This window comes from Dendrobates tinctorius, unplaced genomic scaffold (genome assembly GCF_039654945.1).
Source record: "Dendrobates tinctorius isolate UK_male_01 unplaced genomic scaffold, ASM3965494v1 ptg000116l, whole genome shotgun sequence".
In the NCBI taxonomy this organism is placed as follows: domain Eukaryota; kingdom Metazoa; phylum Chordata; class Amphibia; order Anura; family Dendrobatidae; genus Dendrobates; species Dendrobates tinctorius.
In genome coordinates, this window is record NW_027361784.1 from 34,730,817 (window position 1) to 34,750,552 (window position 19,736).

The window sequence follows — 19,736 nt, forward strand, 5'->3', positions numbered from 1 at the left end:
CTGCCACTTTGATGTCACCTTTTTTTTGTAACTTTGGGTTTCATCCTCGATTTTCTTCAGGGCAGGTGGAGCCCTCTGCCTGCCCAGGTGTTGACACTGTGGTGGAGAGAATGCACCAGATCTGGGACCAAGTGGTGGATAAGTTATCTCTCTCCCAGGAAAAGGCCCAGCGGTTTTCCAACCGACATAGGACCATTGGTCCCCAGTTTAAGGTTGGTGATATGGTGTGGTTATCATCAAAACATATTGCTATGAAGGTGGCTTCTCCTAAGTTTAAGCCTAGATTTATTGGACCTTACAAGATTTTGGAGATTATTAATCCGGTCTCTTCGTTTGGCTCTTCCTGTCACATTTAAAATCCATAATGCGTTCCATAAATCTTTGTTGAAGAGGTTTGTTGAACCTGTTGTTCCGGGGGTGGCACCTCCAGACCCTGTATTGGTTGAAGGTAACATGGAATATGAGGTAGAGAAAGTACTGGATTCCCGTCTGGCTAGACGGAGACTCCAGTATTTGTTTAAGTGGAAGGGTTATGGTCAGGAGGATAATTCCTGGGTCTCTGCCTCTGATATTCATGCCAAAAGATTGGTGCGTGCCTTTCATCGGGCTCACCCTGATCGCCCTGGTGGCGTGGTTGAGGGTTCGGTGACCCCTCCTCAAGGGGGAGGTACTGTTGTGAGTTCATTTTCCCCTTCACTACTGAGGCCCGAGGAACTCCCTCTTCTGGTGAAGAAAGGTAGTGAGCCTGATTGTCAAACACCTGGGGCTGATGATGATGACTGGCTGAGTGGAGTTAATGACTGGATATAAGGCTGCCGACGCCCTTCTGGCCTGCGGGTGATTTCTCTGTGGACTTCTAGGAAACCAGTCTGATTCCTGCTCATCTAAAGCTAAGATTTCTGCTTTGCCTTTTTGCATTAGTGTTTTGTTTTCCTTGCTTTTCTGGATTTTGCCATTCCCTGCTGGGGTGAGTTGAATCTCCTTTTGCCTGTTGCTCTGTCTTCAGAATATTCCTGAGTACTGACATAGCCTTTTTTGAAGCCTAGCGTCTTCAGGGCCTTTTTTACTGTCAGTTTGTTGGCTCTTATTTTCATAGGGTTTTTTCACGGATTGCAGACAGCAGCCTTCCTGTCCTTTCCTATCTAAGCTAGCTTGGGCCCCATCTTTGCTCAGTCTATCTTTCTGTCTGTGTTTTGTTCTTTCTTCTTGCTTCACCGTCATTATATGTGGGGGGCTGCCTTTTGCTTTGGGGTCTGCTCTGGGGCAGTTTAGATTTCCCTTTCTGTCTTTAGGCTATGTAGTCCTCCGGCTGTGATCGAGGGGCCTAGGGCATCATAGTAGCCCCCCACGGCTACTGCTAGTTGTGTTGATAGGTTCAGGGGTCTGCAATCCGATAGCTGCCAACTTCTCTGGTTTTCTGGACTTAGCTAGCATTTCTATTTTTGCCTCCTACGGTGACTCAATCATAACACTTCCCTTTCCCGGCAAGCTCTACTATATCCCTGGACAATCCATGTCCCACTTGTGGTGCAGGCCCACCAGCTTCCTGCCGCCTCCCTGGTCCGGCTGCGAGTTATAGGGAGACGGGCTTGCCGACTCAGCCGCCTCATAATCCCAACTGCTAGCTTCGGGTCCTTCCTTGGAACAGCTCTGTAGAAGCTGGTGACCACCTGCACAATTCTCAGCCTGAGGACCCTTACTGTAATCTGCAGACTTATCCCCATGGCCTGTAATACTCTGCTCACACGTCCTGCAGTTGGGCAAGGTGCCCGGGAGTCTGTCTCTAATCAGGAAGTGCCTTTCCTATTCCTCCCTGCTTTGTGCTGCTCTGCTGTGTGACCCCTCCCATCTGCTTAACCTCTTTACCCCCAATGACCAGGCCAAGTTTTACAATTCTGACCACTATCCCTTTATAAGGTAATAACGCTGGAATGCTTCCATGGATCCCCGTGATTCTGACATTGTTTTCTCGTGACATATTCTACTTCATGATAGGGGTAAAATTTCTTTGATATGACTTGTGAAAAAAACAGAAATTCGGCGAACATTTTGAAAATTTCGCAATTTTCCAAGGTTGAATTTTCATGCCCTTAAATCACAGAGATGTCACACAAAAGACATAATAAGTAACATTTCCCACATGTCTACTTTAAATCAGCACAATTTTGAAACCAACATTTTTTTTGTTAGGAAGTTATAAGGGTTAAAAGTTGACCAGCGATTTCTCATTTTTACAACAAAATTTACAAAACTATTTTTTTAGGGACCACATCACATTTTAAGTCACTTTGAGGGGTCTATATGATAGAAAATACCCAAAAGAGACACCATTCTAAAAACTGCACCCCACAAGGTGCTCAAAACCACATTCAAGAAGTTTATTAACCCTTCGGGTGCTTTATAGGAATTTTTGGAATGTTTTAAAAAAATGAACATTTAACTTTTTTCACAAAAAATTTACTTCAGATCCAATTTGTTTTATTTTCCCAAGGGTAGCAGGAGAAAGTGGACCCCAAAAGCTGTTGTACAATTTGTCCTGAGTAATTTGATACCTCATAAATGCAGGTACACCACTGTTTCGGCGCGTGGCAGAGCTTGGAAGGGAAGCAGCGCCGTTTGACTTTTCAATGCAAAATTGGCTGGAATTGAGATCAGACGCCATGTTGCGTTTGAAGAGCCCCTGATGTGCCTAAACAGTGGAAACCCTATTTTGGAAAGTAGACTGTTGTGAACACTTGTGACCTGACTTCTGAATTTGGGCTCCCTCTGGTGGTTGCTGCGGGTAATGGAGCTTGTCGGGTTGACAGAGATGAATCACCTGAAGAGGATGATTGGAGGTCAGGTGTTACAGACTGGGAAGATTTAAGTGAGCAGCCTTCCATCAGTTGTTGCTGGTGATTGTTTTCCTCCTGTGCATTTTAGGAATCTGCTTGCCTGCTTGGTCCTGCATTGTTCAGATAAGTTATTTGTTTGCTAAAGCTTTTTGCATTTGATTCAGTTTTGGCCTTTCTCTGATTTCTGCTTCGCTGGCATGGGTTCAGCATTGTTCCCTGTTGGGAATCTGTGCTGGACCCCGCTCCACATGCCACAGCTCAGGTCAGTCTGTTCGGTATTATTAATCCTCTGTTATGTTAGTGTTTTTTGGTTTTGCTTCCAGTTCTGATCTAGTGGGGGAGAGGTTGTGTGACCTAAGTATTTTTGCATATCAGACGTGTTGGATTTTTCTTAGGGTTTTTTGCATGATTGCAGACAGTATTTTTCCTGTCCTGTCCTATCTAGACAGTTTTGGGCCCCATCATTTGCTTATTCTTATTTCTACCTATGTTTGTGCCTCATCTTGTCTCACCGGAAATACATGTTTGGGGGCTATCTATTCCTTTGGGGTTCTACTCCTGGGCAGTTTAGTTTTCCCCTTTCTTGCTTTAGGCTTAGTTAATTCTGTGGCTGTGCCGAGGCGTCTAGGGCATCGTAGGTACGTCCTAATTCTAGTTGTGTTTTTAGTTTTAGAGGTCTGCAATCCGCTTAGTTACCAACCTTTCTGGTTATCTGGTTGCCTAGCTTATTCCCCGGCTATCCTCGGTGACCTAATCATAAAAGTAGACCCACTAAGGAACTTATCTTGATGTGTGCTTCACAGAAGTTTATAATGTAGAGCCGTAAAAATAAAAAATCATATTTTTTTTCACAAAAATGATATTTTCACCCCAAATTTTTTATTTTCCCATGGGTAACAGGAGAAATTGGACCCCAAAAGTTGTTGTGCAATTTATTCTGTATGCTGACACCATATATGTAGGGGTAAACCACTGTTTGGGCGCATGGCAGAGCTCGGAAGGGAAGTAGCACCGTTTGACTTTTCAATGCAAAATTGCCTGGAATTGACATCAGACGCCATGTCGGGAGAGCACCTGATGTGCCTAAACAGTGGAAACCCCCCAATTCTAACTCCAAACCTAACCCCAACACACCCCTAAGCCTAATCCCAACCCTAACCATAACCCTAACCACAAACCTAACCTCAACACACCCCTAACCCTAATCCCAACCGTGACCTAACTATAGCCCCAACACTAACCCTAACTTTAGCCTCAACCCTAACCCTAATGAGAAAATGGAAATAAATACTTTTTTTAAATTATTTTTCCATAATGGGGAAATAACTGGGGGTTTGATAGCAGGTTTTTTTGTTTGGCAGCTGTCACACACTAAAAGACGCTTTTTATTGCAAAAAATAGTTTTTGCATCACCACATTTTGAGAGCTATAATTTTTCCATATTTTGGCTCACGGAGTCATGTGAGGTCTTGTTTTTTGCAGGCCGAGTTGACGTTTTTATTGGTAGCATTTTAGGGCACATGACATTTTTTGATCGCTTTTATTCTGATTTTTGGGAGGCAGAAAGAACAAAAGCCAGCAATTCATGAATTTCTTTTGAGGGGGTGGGGTGTTCATTTCACGTGTGGTAAAATTGATAAAGCAGTTTTATTCTTCGGGTCAGTTCGATTACAGCGATACCTCATTTATATTTTTTTTATATTTTGGAGCTTTTATACAATAAAAACTATTTTATATAAAAAATAATTATTTTTGCATCGCGGCACCACGTTTATTTATATCCGTCTTTTTGAACTCGTGTTATTCCACTTTTAGTTCGGCGGTATGATGATAAAGCATTGTTTTTTTGTCTTTTTTTTTTAATGGTGTTCACTAAAGGGGTTAACTAGTGGGATAGTTTTATAGGCCAGGTCGTTTGGACGCAGCCATACTAAATATGTGTACTTTTATTGTTTAGATTTTTTTAATTTATTTATTGATGGAATAAATATTGATTTTTATTATTAGTATTATTTATTTTATAAAAAAAAAATATTTATATTTAATTCTTACTTTTACACTGTGTCCCACTATGGGACGCTCATTTTGTGCAGGCTGATTGCTTTTATAGCATGCTATAGAAGCTGTCAGCGTTGCATGAATTTCTCATGACGACATCGGGTCTCCATGGCAGTGATCGGGACCCCACGTCATGGCGCGGGGTCGCCGATCCATGCCACGTCATGCCGCAGGGTCTCCTGGAACGCTGCAATCATGTTTGATCGCAGTGTTCCAGGGGTTAAAGTGCCAGGAGCGGTCCGTGACGGCCGCGATCAGCCGCACTCCCCTCATGAGTGTGGCTGATCGGATATGATGTACTAACCCGTCCATGGACATTAAGCCCCAGGGCACTTGGACGAGATAGTACGTCATATGTCGGAAAGGGGTTAACCCCTATGCTGCCTGTATCTAACTAACAGTGTTATCTATCCTATTCTCTATTGCTAATGTGCCCCTCTATTCTAATCCCCTTATGGCCTTGCACTACTTCTTAATCTATCCCTAAGCCTATGTGCAACACATGACAAATACATTTACATTACAGTGCATCCAATAGTAAAACATTTATAAAATATCAGGGTATCGCATGTGACACAGGTGAACAGCGTTAAGGAGAGAGAAGGTACATGAGGGTCCCTGCCACCTCCTTACAGCTCTTCCCGAGAATTCACCAAAATAAAGATGAAAACCATGATTAAAAAAAGGAGAAGTAACCAGTAGACTGTTAAAGGCGAACTCAGCAAGAGGTAAGAATGAGGATCAGTCTACCTACTGAGCCGCAATGAAACACCTTAGAATTTGTTCCAACAACTGACTTGTCCTCTCTGTCTGATCATTGGTTTCAGGGTGGTAAGCAGTGGAAAACAAGTCAATCCCCCATTTCTTACAAAATGCTCTCTAGAATTTGGAGACAAACTATATCCCCCCTATCAGATATAATGTTCAAAGGAATGCCACCAAACGATTGATAAATAACCTGGAAAGTGTCTCCACATAATGTAACCCCGAATCTGAATCGGTCTCTTAACAACAAATATAATGGTTTTCCCACTAGACAAAGGCAAATCAGTTATGAAATCCATGTACAAATTAGTCCACAGTCTTTCTCGAATAGGCAATGAAGCCAATTTCCTGATTGGCCCGCTATGAAAAACTTTAGCGCGTGTTCAAACCTCAAGCGGATGCCAAACCCTTAATATCATTAAGCATGAATGGCCACCAAAAGAGTCTACATATAGATTTCTGTGTAGCAGTGACCCCAGGGTGACCATTTAAGATGGGAATCATGAAACTCTTGCAATAGACAAAATCTTAGATACATGGGCACAAATAATTTAGACACAGTAGTAGCAGAAGGAGTCAACAACTGGACTTTGTGAATCTCAGCCTCCAATTCCTAGGACACCATAAAAATTACTGCAGTATACCCTGTTGAAGAATGGAGGAAGGATGTTCCGGAGGAGAAACTTAATCATCCCTGCGTGACAAAGCGGCAACCGTAACATTATGAGACCCCGGCCAGAACGTAATGGAAAAATTGAATTTGGAAAAAAATAAACACCACCTAGCCTGTTTCTGGGTTAAATGTTTAGCAGATTCAATATAAGATATATTTTTATGATCCATTACAACCGTGACCTGATGAATAACCCCTCCAAAAAATGCCTCCATCCTTCAAAAGCTAACTTGACAGCAAGCAGCTCGCAATTTCCAACATATTTTCTCTCAGCAGACGAAAATTTGCTAGATTAAAAATGCAGATGGCCGTAAGTTCGTCAGGGTTCTGGGACCTTGAGACAAAACAGCCCCCACCCCAACCTCTGAGGCATCTACGATAAATGGTTTCTGAAGATCGGATTGCATCAAAACCGGAACAGATGAAGTCCTTTTTTTAGTTTATTTAAGGCCCCAATGGCAACCTAAGGTCCACCCCCTTACATGTGAGATTGGTAAGAGGTTTATCGATCTACAAAAAAGACGGATCCTAAAAAACACTTTATTGCTTTAAGGTCGTGAGATTGAAACCAATCAATTATGGCCTGTGCCTTCCCAGGCTCCATCTTAAACCTTTCAGCAGAAACAATGAACCCCAGAAATTATATTTCCTGAACACAGAAAGTACAGTTTTCTAACTTGGCAAACAAAAGAGTTTTCCCTGAGCTTTTGTAAAACATAACAAACGTGCTCATAAGTGTGAATCCAGATCAGTCGAAAAAATTAGAATGTCATACCACAATAAACCTTCCAATAATATCAGCAAAAATGGCATTCCTAAAGTTCTGAAAGACAGCAGGTGCATTGGATAATCCAAAAGGCATGACAAGATTTTCAAATAGACCCTCAGACGTTAAAAATGCGGTTTTCCACTCATCACCCACCCGGATACTTAGCAGATTATAAGCCCCGAAAAATCAAGTTTAGAAAACCATTTATCCCCCATAAGTTGATTATATAGGTCAGGGATGAGTGGAAGTGGGTAATTATTTTTAACTCTAATTTTGTTTCGATCACGGAAATAGAGGCAAGGACGGAGGCCACCATCTTTCTTTTTCACAAAGAAGAAACCAGCAGCTAAAGGCAAGGAAAAAAGACGGATATGACTCTTCTGTAAATTTTCCTTTACATATTGTTTCATAGCGGTCCATTCAGGTCCTGACAAATTCTACAGGTGAGCATTAGTCAATTTGGTGTTAGGAATAAGATCAATAGCACAGTCATAAGAATGATAGGGAGGTAGTATTTCTGCTTCTTTTTCCAAGAACACATCTCCGAAGTCTTTCAGGTACGCTGGCTGACCCTCCAGACTAGCGGAGCAAACTTATACAGAGCAAAGACATTTCTTATGGTAGTTGGGGCCCCACTTAACAATATCCTTCTGACACCAAACTACAACAGGATTATGAACATGCAGCCATGAAAGACACAGATCCAACCCAGCAGGTAAATTATCCAAGAAATAACAGGAGATGGACTCAGAGTGAAGAGTTCCCACTCTTAGTGGGAATTTCACTGTTACCAGCTGGACAAAATTCTGGAGTAATAGTGTCTTGTCAATAGTGACAATCTGAATAGGTCTAGATATATAGAACTAGAAATAGAACTAGTCCAGAATCAATAAAGTTTGCAGCAGACCAACAGTCAATGAAACCAAGTGCAGATGACCACAGGTTCTTTAAACATAGTTCCACATTCAATAGTACTTTATCTGAGGAGTAAAAAGGTACCTGAAAACCTGGGTGACCTCCGCAATGATCACCCTGGCTTGGGTGTTTCCTGACAGTTTTTTTCTTGAGGGTGAATCAAGTGGTCCTTGAGATAATGCCCAGCGCTACCACACTAGAGGCAGAGTCCGAGTTTGCGCCGATGTTTCCTCTCCATGGTCCGAGAGCTGGTTGTTCCAACCTTCATTGGTTCTGTCTCAGTTAAGGAAACAGACTCGAGAAGAATGACCGAAGTCGCCTGTTACTCATAACATCTCCTGAATTCTACAATCCATACGAATGGCATGAGTCATGGCTGCCCCCAAAGTACAGGGTGGAATATGCAACGCCAAAGCGTACATAAGCGTATCCATAAGGCCACAGTGAAACTAACACCTGAGAGCAGCATCATTCCACAGAAACTCAGAAGACAATTGTCAGAACTCCAAACTATAATCCTCAGCGGTGCGGCCCTCCTGCATCAAGTTCATGATCTTCGTCTCCACGGCCTAGACCCTGTCAGGTTCATCATAGATCTTCCCTAAAGTGTCAAAGAAGGCATCAACAGAAGACAGTTTTGGGGCTAGTGGGGACAAAGAATGCCCAAGTCAGAGGACCCCCCATGCAATAGGGACATTATATCCACCTGCTGGGACTCATCCCAAGAAGACTGGGGTCATAGAGTAAAAAATAATTTACAGCTCTCCCTGAATACCCTTAACTGATCCCTCTCCCCAAAAATCTATCAGGAAGTGCCATAACTGGTTGGTTTGGGGGTCAGTCAACTGCACGTCAGCGGGTCCAGAAGACATAACTACTGTCAATAGCGGAGAGCTGTCGGAAGCATCCAGAGTACTAAACTGATCCTGCAGCTGGGACTGTGATGATTCAAGCCTCTGGTGATCCCTGGCCAGATCCTGAACCATCTGGGTCAAATTCGTCACCTGGTCACAGAGTGCACGAACTGGATCCATTCGCAAGGGGAAAAAGGTATATGGCCAGATATAATGTGGCGCTAGTCACCATTCATGGGCAGACCATAAGACACAGAAGTTAGATATTCTGGGGTAAGAACCAAAAGAGTACGTAGAAAACAAAGGGAAAGGACAAAGACAAAAGTCAGGTCACAGTCCGGGGTCAAAATATCGGGAGATAGCGAATCAAAGGAAAAGACAAAGGGACAACCAGAAAATGGGCAAGGGGTCAGGCAGCGGAAGATCAGAACTTAGAACAACAGAATCGGGCACAACACCAGGAAGTACAAACTACATCTGGCAATGATAAGAGGTCAACAGCTCAGATAAATAGCTTGGGCAATCTCCAGAACAGAGAATACTTGGAGAAAGTCCCATACCTCCCAGATTGGACATCCGAGCTGTCAAAGCCCTGACAGCTCAGCATGCCCATCACAACATTGGACAGCTGAGCTGTCAATCAAAACATTGACCACTCGTCATGACCCAGTTTCCTTAGAACAGCAAAACAATCACTCACTGAGTGTAGGAATCTTGACAGTACGCAGCCAAATGTGCAAGGGGGACAATTTTGTATATTTAGGTGGAAAAACCATATCACCAGCCAGTAAAATAACTATATCTCCCAACAGTTTTGGATCCAGTGGGACGTTTCCAGATTTGAGAATCTGTCACGGGATGTTGGGGGGAAATTCACATCATTATGTGTAGGTAGGGCATTAATCCATCTCAGCACTTCTTTCCTTGGCTGGAAAGTCACACATTACATTTGACATTATACAACTAATTGAGAAAATATAGAGAGACAATTACCCAGTGACGATTTTGTGGCCTCGGTACCAGGAGGCGCCGTTGAGCCTTAAAAGAAAGACATATATTGTCAGTATTGGATGAGCGGTGTGCAGTATTACATATTTGCTAGTATTTTCTGCTTTGTATGTGGCGCTTTTCCCCATCTTGATCCTCATCTCGATTAACAAAAATGTTCCAGCTCGTGGGTGCAACTAGTAAAGGCAGGACCCTATATCAAACATTTGCAGCTCTTTGGATCAGTTGGATTCACACGTCCAACATTTATGGTCCGAGTATGGACCGAAAAGTCTAGACTGGCCGCACTCTCCTACTCCAAACTCAAGACCCTCATAGTCATATATTGATCTGTCTGGTCAGGAGACGCACAGCCGTCCCAACATCAGTGTCCGTGTTCAGTGACCTACCTCAGATCAGAATCTAAAATTAATCAGACTTTAGACGAGACCCCTAAATTACTAAAACTCCAATATTTAAAAGACCTCACATCAGTAACTTAGATATCAGAATTAAGACTCCAGACATGACACCTAAAAATGTAGAGGTCTTAAACTGGCCTCCTAAATCAATCAGACCACAAAATAATTTCTGATTCCAAAATTAATTTAATTCAAAATTAAACCCTAAAAAGAATGACTCAGACTTCAACATGTAAAAGACTCCACATCAAAGACCCTGATCCCAAAATTAATGAAAAAAAAAATGAGCCCCAAACCCTCAATTAAATTCAGACACCTGATAGAAACTTCAAAAATAGATTCTGATCCAAAATGTAATAAGACCCCAGATATGAACTTTAATTAAATTATACTCCAGATTAAACCCTAAAAAAATTACGACCCTGGACCAAACCTAAAAAAAATATTTAGACCTAAGATTAAACCCCCAAATTAACTAAAACTCCACCCAAGTTTATAAGGCCCTAGGTCAGACCATAAAATAAGTTTAGACCCTAGACCAGACACTAAAATTAATCAGACATCAGGCTATGTCCTAAAATTAAATGGGTTGTCCAAAAATATCAAAACTTCTAATGTCTCCGACTTTGCCATTTTCCAATTCTTTTGTCTTCCTCTATTTCTTGAGATATTTCCAGCACTGAAATTACATTGTCCCATCCTGAAACTCAAAAAGGACTACACGGCAGTACAGCGACTGTATATAATGGAGACAATTATTATATCAACTCCCGATGCAGGAATGACAATATGACTGTCACCACGACTAGCTGGTGCCATACCCCACAGCGCCACCTCTAGGCACCTGCTAACTACAGACTATTGAAACCTATTCACCTTGTTCTTTGTACTTTAGAAGGATATTAAAATATAACTTTTAATTATAAATTATAAAATACAAGAAAAGAAAATAATACAAAACACAAACTGTGATAATAAAAGACTTAAGGACACAGTTCAGTCCCTAGTCAGCCTCTAACGCTTCCCCTACCTTATAGCGGAGGTTGCGCCTTACAGCGGAGGTTGGCACCCTAAACCTGCAGATATGGGCCATTTTGAGCAAACAAAAGGTGTTAACAACAACCAGTCCACGCAGGGACTCAACAAACCTAACAACACTTTCTTATTGTAAATGCGACTAACCCGGTTTGCCCGGGTGCTATAGGCCACGTATGACCAAATTGGGGGTATTTATCTCCTATAGTAAACTTATCTTTCCAGGGGTTCGTCAGGATCACAGGCGTGGCCGCGTAGAGGTCGCTGATGCGGCTGCCTTGACACCTCGATATTCTGGGATGAAACTGGGCTCGACAGGCCTTTGAAGAATCGATGCTGGTGGGGCGCAACAGGTCCTGGAGAGACGATGCTGGTGGGGCACAACAGGCCCTGGAGAAACGATGCTGGAGGGGCGCAACAGGTCCTGGAGAAACGATGACGGTGGGGCGCAACAGGCCCTGAAGAAACGATGACGGTGGGGCGCAACAGGCCCTGAAGAAACGATGACGGTGGGGTGCAACGGGCCCTGAAGAAACGATGCTGGTGGGGCGCAACAGGCCCTGAAGAAACGATGACGGTGGGGCGCAACAGTCCCTGAAGAAACGATGACGCAGTTCCCAACTGACCAGTAACTGTCCTCTGATAAGAGTCCCTCCACAGCCGGGAAATGGGTCTCTAATGTCGCCTAGGAAGAGGTTGTGTCCCCTGCGGCCGGTGATGACGGTCGCCGCGGTGGGAGAAGGCCGGGGGGCAGTGTCAAGGCCTCTGTGGCCGTTTTTCGTGTCGTCACAGCCACGTCCTGAGGTGAGGGATCTGTCTCACCAAGGTGGGGGGCAGCGGGCGTGGCTTTCGGCGAACGGGGGTGGGAAGCGGCCTCCGGTAGAAGTCTCTCCCTTTTCCCTTGTCGGTGAGTGCCCAGTATCCTCCTCACAGGCTCCTGTTGGTGTCCCTTCAAGTCACCCGGCTTCCTGCCTCCTGTCCCACTCTCTCTCAACTGCCACTTCAGCGTGCCCCCTGCTCCTTTTATCCTTGCGTCGCCCCCTGTTTCCCTGACAACTTCAGTCAAGTCTCTCCCTTTACTGTCCTCCCAGTATCGTTCCCTCAGGAACCCTGATGGCGGTCCCCTGGGTACCTGCCCGGTCACTGCCTGGGAGTCCTCCCCCCCACAACCATATGATACTTCTATAGCCATCTGCGCAGGTTTAGGGTGCCAACCTCCGCTGTAAGGTACAACCTCCGCCGTAAGGTAGGGGAAAAGTGAGGCTGGGATCACACATGCGAGGAATACGGACAAGTCTTGCATCTTAATAACCGGCACTGCTGCCGGCACTTGAGAGAGGAGACTGCAGCTGCATAGAAATACATGCAGCCGTACGCTCCGCTCCCGAGTGCCGGCGGCAGTGCCAGATATTAAGATGCGAGACTCGTCAGAGTTTCTCGCATGTGTGATTCCGGCCTTAGGGTGTGAATAGGGACTTAACTGTGTCCCTCTATCTTACGAGGATTAGCAGGGCTAGAAGGGACAGCCGCCAACAAGGGGGCGCCATCTCTGCAGGTTTAGGGTGCCAACCTCCGCTGTAAGGAACAACCTCTGCTGTAAGGTAGGGGAAACCTTAGAGTGTGAATAGGGACTTAACTGTGTCCCCAAGTCTTTTATTATCACAGTTGGTGTCTTTCTCTTTTGTATTATTATCTTTTCTTGTATTTTGGTAAATTATGATTAAAAGTTTTTATTTTAAATATCCTTCAAAAGTGCAAAGAACACGGTGATTTGGTTTCAAAAGTCTGTAGCTATATAGCATTTATATTCTGGGAGTGCAGCTCCATGGTAATTCTGGATATTACTCACTGGGAAAGTCAGCGGTCACGTCCTCTGCAGAAGGCTGGGCCGTCACGTCATTTAGCGGGGAGTTCATTTCTCCTGTAGATTATAAAAAAAATATTTAGGAAAAAAAAAAAAGAAAGCACCACTGCAAAAAAAGCGCACAGTGCACCCATTATAATTAAGACTGAAATAAGTCATTTTTATTGATACAAAAGAGTTGGGTTTTATTGACCTTCTTTTGCACTTTCTATTGCTGACTGCAGAATTAACTGAAGAGAGTTAACTGAGAATCTGTCGTTAAGCTGGTTCTGATGGGAGAATTGTGGCTCTGAGGGGAATGTGCACACTGACACTGCTTAGTTTTTGTAGCAGAAACTAAGTGGAAACTCCAAGTTTTTGAGAATTTTCTTTTTTCTTTTATTAGGATTTGGAAAGTTTCTGCTCAATTTCTGCTTCAAAAACTCCTCAAAACACATACCCTTATCTTCCTTCTTCTGATCATTCTCTCTGAAAGCTGTTATTTTGGTGAGCAATCAGCTGAGAGAGGATCTGAAAAACAAAGATCTACCAGAAGGAGCTCACTAATGTATTCTCAGTTAACTCATTCTATAGCCTGCAATGGAAGGTGCAACACAAAGGTTATACAACATAAATGCTGCAACATTTTTAATGAAACTCAATTGCAAAAATGATTTACAGCCTTTTCTGACCAATTTTTATTCATTTTTTTTTAATAAATGCACATATATGGGGATAAAAAATAACTTTTGCAATTGGATTTAAGTAAAAATCTAGCGCCATTTGTCTTCTACAGCCTCTGACTTGTATTTTCTTTTGCTTGCCACAGAATGAGTTAAATGAGAATCCATCAGTGAACTCAGTTTGACAATCTTATGGGAGAGTTTGTAACTCTTTTATTTGTCTTTTCCTGAGCTCCTCCTAGCTGAGTTATGACCACATCAAAGTTGACTGTGCTACGTTGAACCAACTCCAGGCACACCTATACGACTGAAAGCCGGCGGGTTCTGGGAGAAATAATAAAGTTTGTTCTCTCAGTAGCATTACTCTCGGTAAGGAGCCCCGACACCTTCCCAATGCTATTAATCTGCAGATTAAACCTATAACTGCAGGTTAATAGAAACTGGGGTCAAGGCAGGTTTCCTTTAAGGACTCTTGTCCTCATAGCAGTTGGGCTGTAGTGGACTAAGTGTTTTGGTGCCTCCTGGTCTTTGTCCCTTTTTTTAGCCAGGATACACTTGATTTGGGTAACTTATCAAGAAATTGTCAATTGCATTTTTTGTAGACTCTGCACTTAAATTTTGTAGTACTTTGGTGACAAGTTTAGGGTCGGTGGTCCCCCTTTCACCTTTGGCGCTGCTGTAAGTTCAGGCTATTGTCATTTGTACAGTATATGGTTTTTCCAATGGACAGATTTGATGGACCTTAATGTTGACCAGATGGGTCTTACGAGTTCTCCAGGAACAGGTGTTGATGGACTTGTGCTTCATCCTTCTCTTCCCCACCTTCAATGATCACTAGAAGGGTCTTCAGACCTCACAAGGAATAGATACTGGTAAACATGAACACTTGCTCTGCCTGATTATCAGCTAGATGGTTCTTCTGACCTCGAAAGAAAAAGACATTGATGGACAAACCTTATCCTTCTCTTAACCTACCCTCAATGCTCACTCAGAGTTTCTTCAGAACACTCAAACCATAGGTATTGATGAGCGTACCCTAAACATTACCCTTTCTCATCCAAAGTGTTCACTCATAGGTTCTTTAGACCACCGCTGAATAAGTGAACGTCTACTCTACATAGACTTTCCCACTCTTATTGTTCACTAGAAGGGTCTCCAGACTTTTTAAGGAACGAGTATTGATGGATGTACCCTCATTTTTCTTCTTACCCTCAAGGAATGAGCATTAATGAATGTTTTTATCCTTTGCTTTCATATAACTCAAAGTTCACTCAAAGGTGCTTCAGACCATCCAATAACTAGGCATTGAGAAACGTACCTTCTACTTTCTCCTTCCTTGCCCTCAGTGTTGACTAGATGGTATTTCTGGTCTCAAAAATTGCCAACATAGATGGACATACCCTCACATACATACTTTACCTCCCTCAATGTTCACTAGATGGGTCTCCAGACTTCTTAAGGAACAAAAACTGATGGATGTACCCTAATTTTTCTTTTTTACTCAACTTCAATGTCCAGCCTCTCAAGCAATGAGCATTGATGATGGACGTACCATTGTCCTTCTTATTCATCACCCTCAGAGTTCACTAAATGGCTCTTTACTCCTCAAGGAGCCACTTTAGATACCATTGATGGAGTGGCTTCATCTATCTCCTTCAAGTCCTAAATTCTTCTTTTCCCCTCTGCCCTTCATTTGTAGATAATGGTCTGCATACTTTTCATCTGCTGAGGGTAACAAATCATCCCTCAACTTTGCTCTATGTAGTCATCTTCTACCAAATTTTTGTGGACTATGTAATGTCCTTTTTTTTGGGTTTTTGACAAGGTTTTTGATGCGTCCTACACCCCAAAGGGTCGACAATGTAAAAGAATCTTACATCATGTAAAGTGGGACCACTATGGGTTCACGAACGGGTAACGAACGTACCTTCTTGTGTGGCTCCATGCATTGTATCCACACTTCTATTCTGTTGTACTAAAAATATATAAAAAAAGAAGTTAATGAATTAATGAGTAAGTACAAGCCAAGACGCAGAGAAAAATCTTACACATATGATATTACACCTTGTTAAGATAAAATGCAAATCAGATATGGCCACCCTCTCCTCCCCCACATCGTGGGATGGAAGACTTCTCAGCATCTTCTCCTTTACACTACATCTGGCGTTCTCAGAAGGTAATTATAATTATAGAAGAGATACGCCACATCTAAGTATATCCTCCGGTACATATCACAATCCCCCCCACTGATCAGCGTGAATCACTGCCTGCAAGGTACAACGCGCCGTAGAATCGCATCTTCAGGAGGTACAGACAGCTGGGCTGAACTTGTAGGAAGCCCAAGAGCTACTGAGGGTGAATTTAGTACAAGCCCAAAGCCGACAATTTGCAAAGTAGGAAAAGTTCGGAATAACGAATGTGGGAGGAAAACTAAACATCGACCAGGGAATTAGGATGATTCATGAAGGCAGTTCTGGGAATTGTGACACATTGAGAACAACGAGGAGCAGTCACTTATAAGTGGAGCAGTAATGGGAAGTGAAGTGGTGTAACGAGGAGCGTGTTCTCCATCTTCCAGAAATGTGTCATACAGTGGTTATCTGTATATACAGTGTGTGGATGTGCGTGTGTACCCATATACACACTGTGTGTACAGTGTATATATATATATATATAACTATAACCACTGTATGACACATTTCTGGAAGATGGAGAACACGCTCCTCGTTACACCACTTCACTTCCCATTACTGCTCCACATACAGGTGACTGTATGTACTGTATATATTGCTGGATGTCATTCCAAGAAAGGTTTGTGGTTCTCACTTTGTGGCATCACAATTTCCAAATTAGTCTTTCTTCCGGGAGACATTATATCAAAGTTCATTAAAAAAAATGCTAACTTGTGACTTTATAATAATATTGTACAATAATAAGAATCATGGCGTACTGAAACTTGTGACATTAAAACAATATTACACTGACACTTGGGGTACAGGACAGAGACAATGGTTATTGGGGTACAGTATAATCACACTGACACTCAGGGTACAGGATAATGGCACTGACACTTGGGGTACAGGATAATGGCACTGACACTTGGGGTGCAGGATAATGGCACTGATACTCGGGGTACAGGATAATGACACTGACACTTGGGGTGCAGGATAATGACACTGACACTTGGGGTGCAGGATAATGACACTGACACTTGGGGTACAGGATAATGACACTGACACTCGGGGTACAGTATAATGACACTGACACTTGGGGTACAGGATAATGGCACTGACACTTGGGGTACAGGATAATGGCACTGACACTTGGGGTACAGGATAATGGCACTGACACTTGGGGTACAGGATAATGGCACTGACACTCGGGGTACAGGATAATGACACTGACACTTGGGGTACAGTATAATGACTCTGACACTCGGGGTACAGTATAATGACACTGACACTCGGGGTACAGTATAATGACACTGACACTCGGGGTACAGGATAATGACACTGACACTCGGGGTACAGGATAATGACACTGACACTTGGGGTACAGGATAATGACACTGACACTTGGGGTGCAGGATAATGGCACTGATACTCGGGGTACAGGATAATGACACTGACACTTGGGGTGCAGGATAATGACACTGACACTTGGGGTGCAGGATAATGACACTGACACTTGCGGTACAGGATAATGACACTGACACTTGCGGTACAGGATAATGACACTGACACTCGGGGTACAGGATAATGACACTGACACTCCGGGTACAGTATAATGACACTGACACTTGGGGTACAGGATAATGGCACTGACACTTGGGGTACAGGATAATGGCACTGACACTTGGGGTACAGGATAATGACGCTGACACTTGGGGTACCGGATAATGACTGACACTCGGGGTACAGGATAATGACACTGACACTTGGGGTACAGTATAATGACTCTGACACTCGGGGTACAGTATAATGACACTGACACTCGGGGTACAGTATAATCACACTGACACTCGGGGTACAGGATAATGACACTGACACTCGGGGTACAGTATAATGACACTGACACTCGGGGTACAGGATAACGACTGACACTCGGGGTACAAGATAATGACACTGACACTCGGGGTACAGTATAATCACACTGACACTCGGGGTACAGGATAATGGCACTGACACTTGGGGTGCAGGATAATGACACTGACACTTGTGCAGAACAAGTTTTCCAGTTTTCCTGCAGCACTCCCAGCATTTAACCCCAATATTGGAGGACCACTGAGTGAGACCTCCGGGGACTTTATAGCGGAACACACATGCAGGTGACACCAGAATCTGATGGATTGCTCACTGTCCAGTGGGGAGCAGGAATACGACTTACATTTGGAGTCCGGCATCATGTCACCATTCTGAAGAGTAATCTCAGGAGCAACTAAATAAATGACAGAAACAAAATCTGAAAACACGGAGGGTCCAGGGGCTTCACTGATAATTTCACTAAATGTCAATAAAATCTCATCTGGGGGAACGTAGCTTCACTGTTTCCTTCTATATGAGGCTGAGAAAGAGGGTCAGGTGTGCTCTGGGTCCTACAGGTGGGACGGGGCCTCCGCCAACTTTACTTCATTTCTGTCACTGCCATATAATTGTCCCCATACAACCGTATCCTACAGAACCATTAATAATACCGCTATCAGTAATCTTGTCCAGGGTAGATGCTACATCACTTGCCCATTTGCCCTTTATGTAGGAAACATCTCCAACCTGCCCCACAATGAATACGGACTGCAGAGCAGGCATGGCGATACTTACTGGCTCTCCTCTTCACTCCCATGTCTCACTGTAGACGATGGGTGTAAAGAATATGGCGGGGAGCACCAAGTCAGCATAGAGAGACTTGTGGAACCCTTGGAAGAGGACGGGAACTCTAACGCCACCTATTAGAAGTAGCAAAGCCTTTTAAAGGGTCAATATTGACTTTTGGGATTGGAACCTCCAATAACATTCTCAAAATAGAATTCTCAAAATTCCCAATTCATGGGTAAAAAGTGTCTTTCATGAACAAAGACTTTTCCATTACTTTGGTAGGAGGTGACAGTACGTGCTTATAAAATTCTATGGAGAACTTGCAGCAGAATGTCTGTCACCGCCTCTAGCACCTCCCCTCTCCATAGTATGTCCATATCCGCCTCTAGCTCTTCCCCTCTCCATAGAATGTCCGTGTATCCCTCTAGCTCCTCCCCTCTCCATAGAATATCCATGTATTCCTCTAGCTCCTCCCCTCACCATAGAATGTCCATGTATCCCTCTAGCTCCTCCCCTCTCCATAGAATATCCATGTATTCCTCTAGCTCCTCCCCTCTCCATAGAATGTCCATGTATCCCTCTAGCTCCTCCCCTCTCCATAGAATATCCATGTATTCCTCTAGCTCCTCCCCTCTCCATAGAATGTCCGTGTATCCCTCTAGCTCCTCCCCTCTCCATAGAATGTCTGCGTATTTCTCTAGCTCCTCCTCCATAGATTGTCTGTGTATTCCTCTAACTCCTCCCCTCTCCATAGAATGTACGTGTATCCCTCTAGCTCCTCCCCTCTCCGTAGAATGTCTGCATATTTCTCTAGCTCCTCCTCCATAGATTGTCTGTGTATTCCTCTAACTCCTCCCCTCTCCATAGAATGTCCGTGTATTCCTCTAGCTCCTCCCCTCTCCATAGAATCTTATAGGCACCAATTGTAATCTCCTATCTCATTAATGGGAAAGTCTGTCTTCACTGAAAATAGAATTTACTCCTCAGTTGAGAGTGAAACATCAGTCCAGGAGGAGAACTAAGCATTTTATTAGAAAGTTACTTAAGTTCACCTACACTATTAATTTGTGAAATAAAATTAAAACGA

At 43.5% G+C, this 19,736-nt stretch overlaps 1 protein-coding gene and 1 long non-coding RNA gene across 2 annotated transcripts in view; both read right to left on the reverse strand.

Moving 5' to 3' along the window:
- The window catches only part of OC90 (otoconin 90), a 180,448-nt gene that overhangs the window by 69,256 nt on the left and 91,456 nt on the right, over positions 1–19,736 (reverse strand). The window lies entirely within an intron of this gene.
- On the reverse strand, positions 13,161–18,268 carry LOC141101327 (uncharacterized). Its single transcript, XR_012234940.1, has 3 exons — positions 18,225–18,268; positions 15,766–15,813; positions 13,161–13,233 (listed from the first exon to the last, which is right to left on the reverse strand). It is a non-coding gene; the product is annotated as an uncharacterized lncRNA (long non-coding RNA).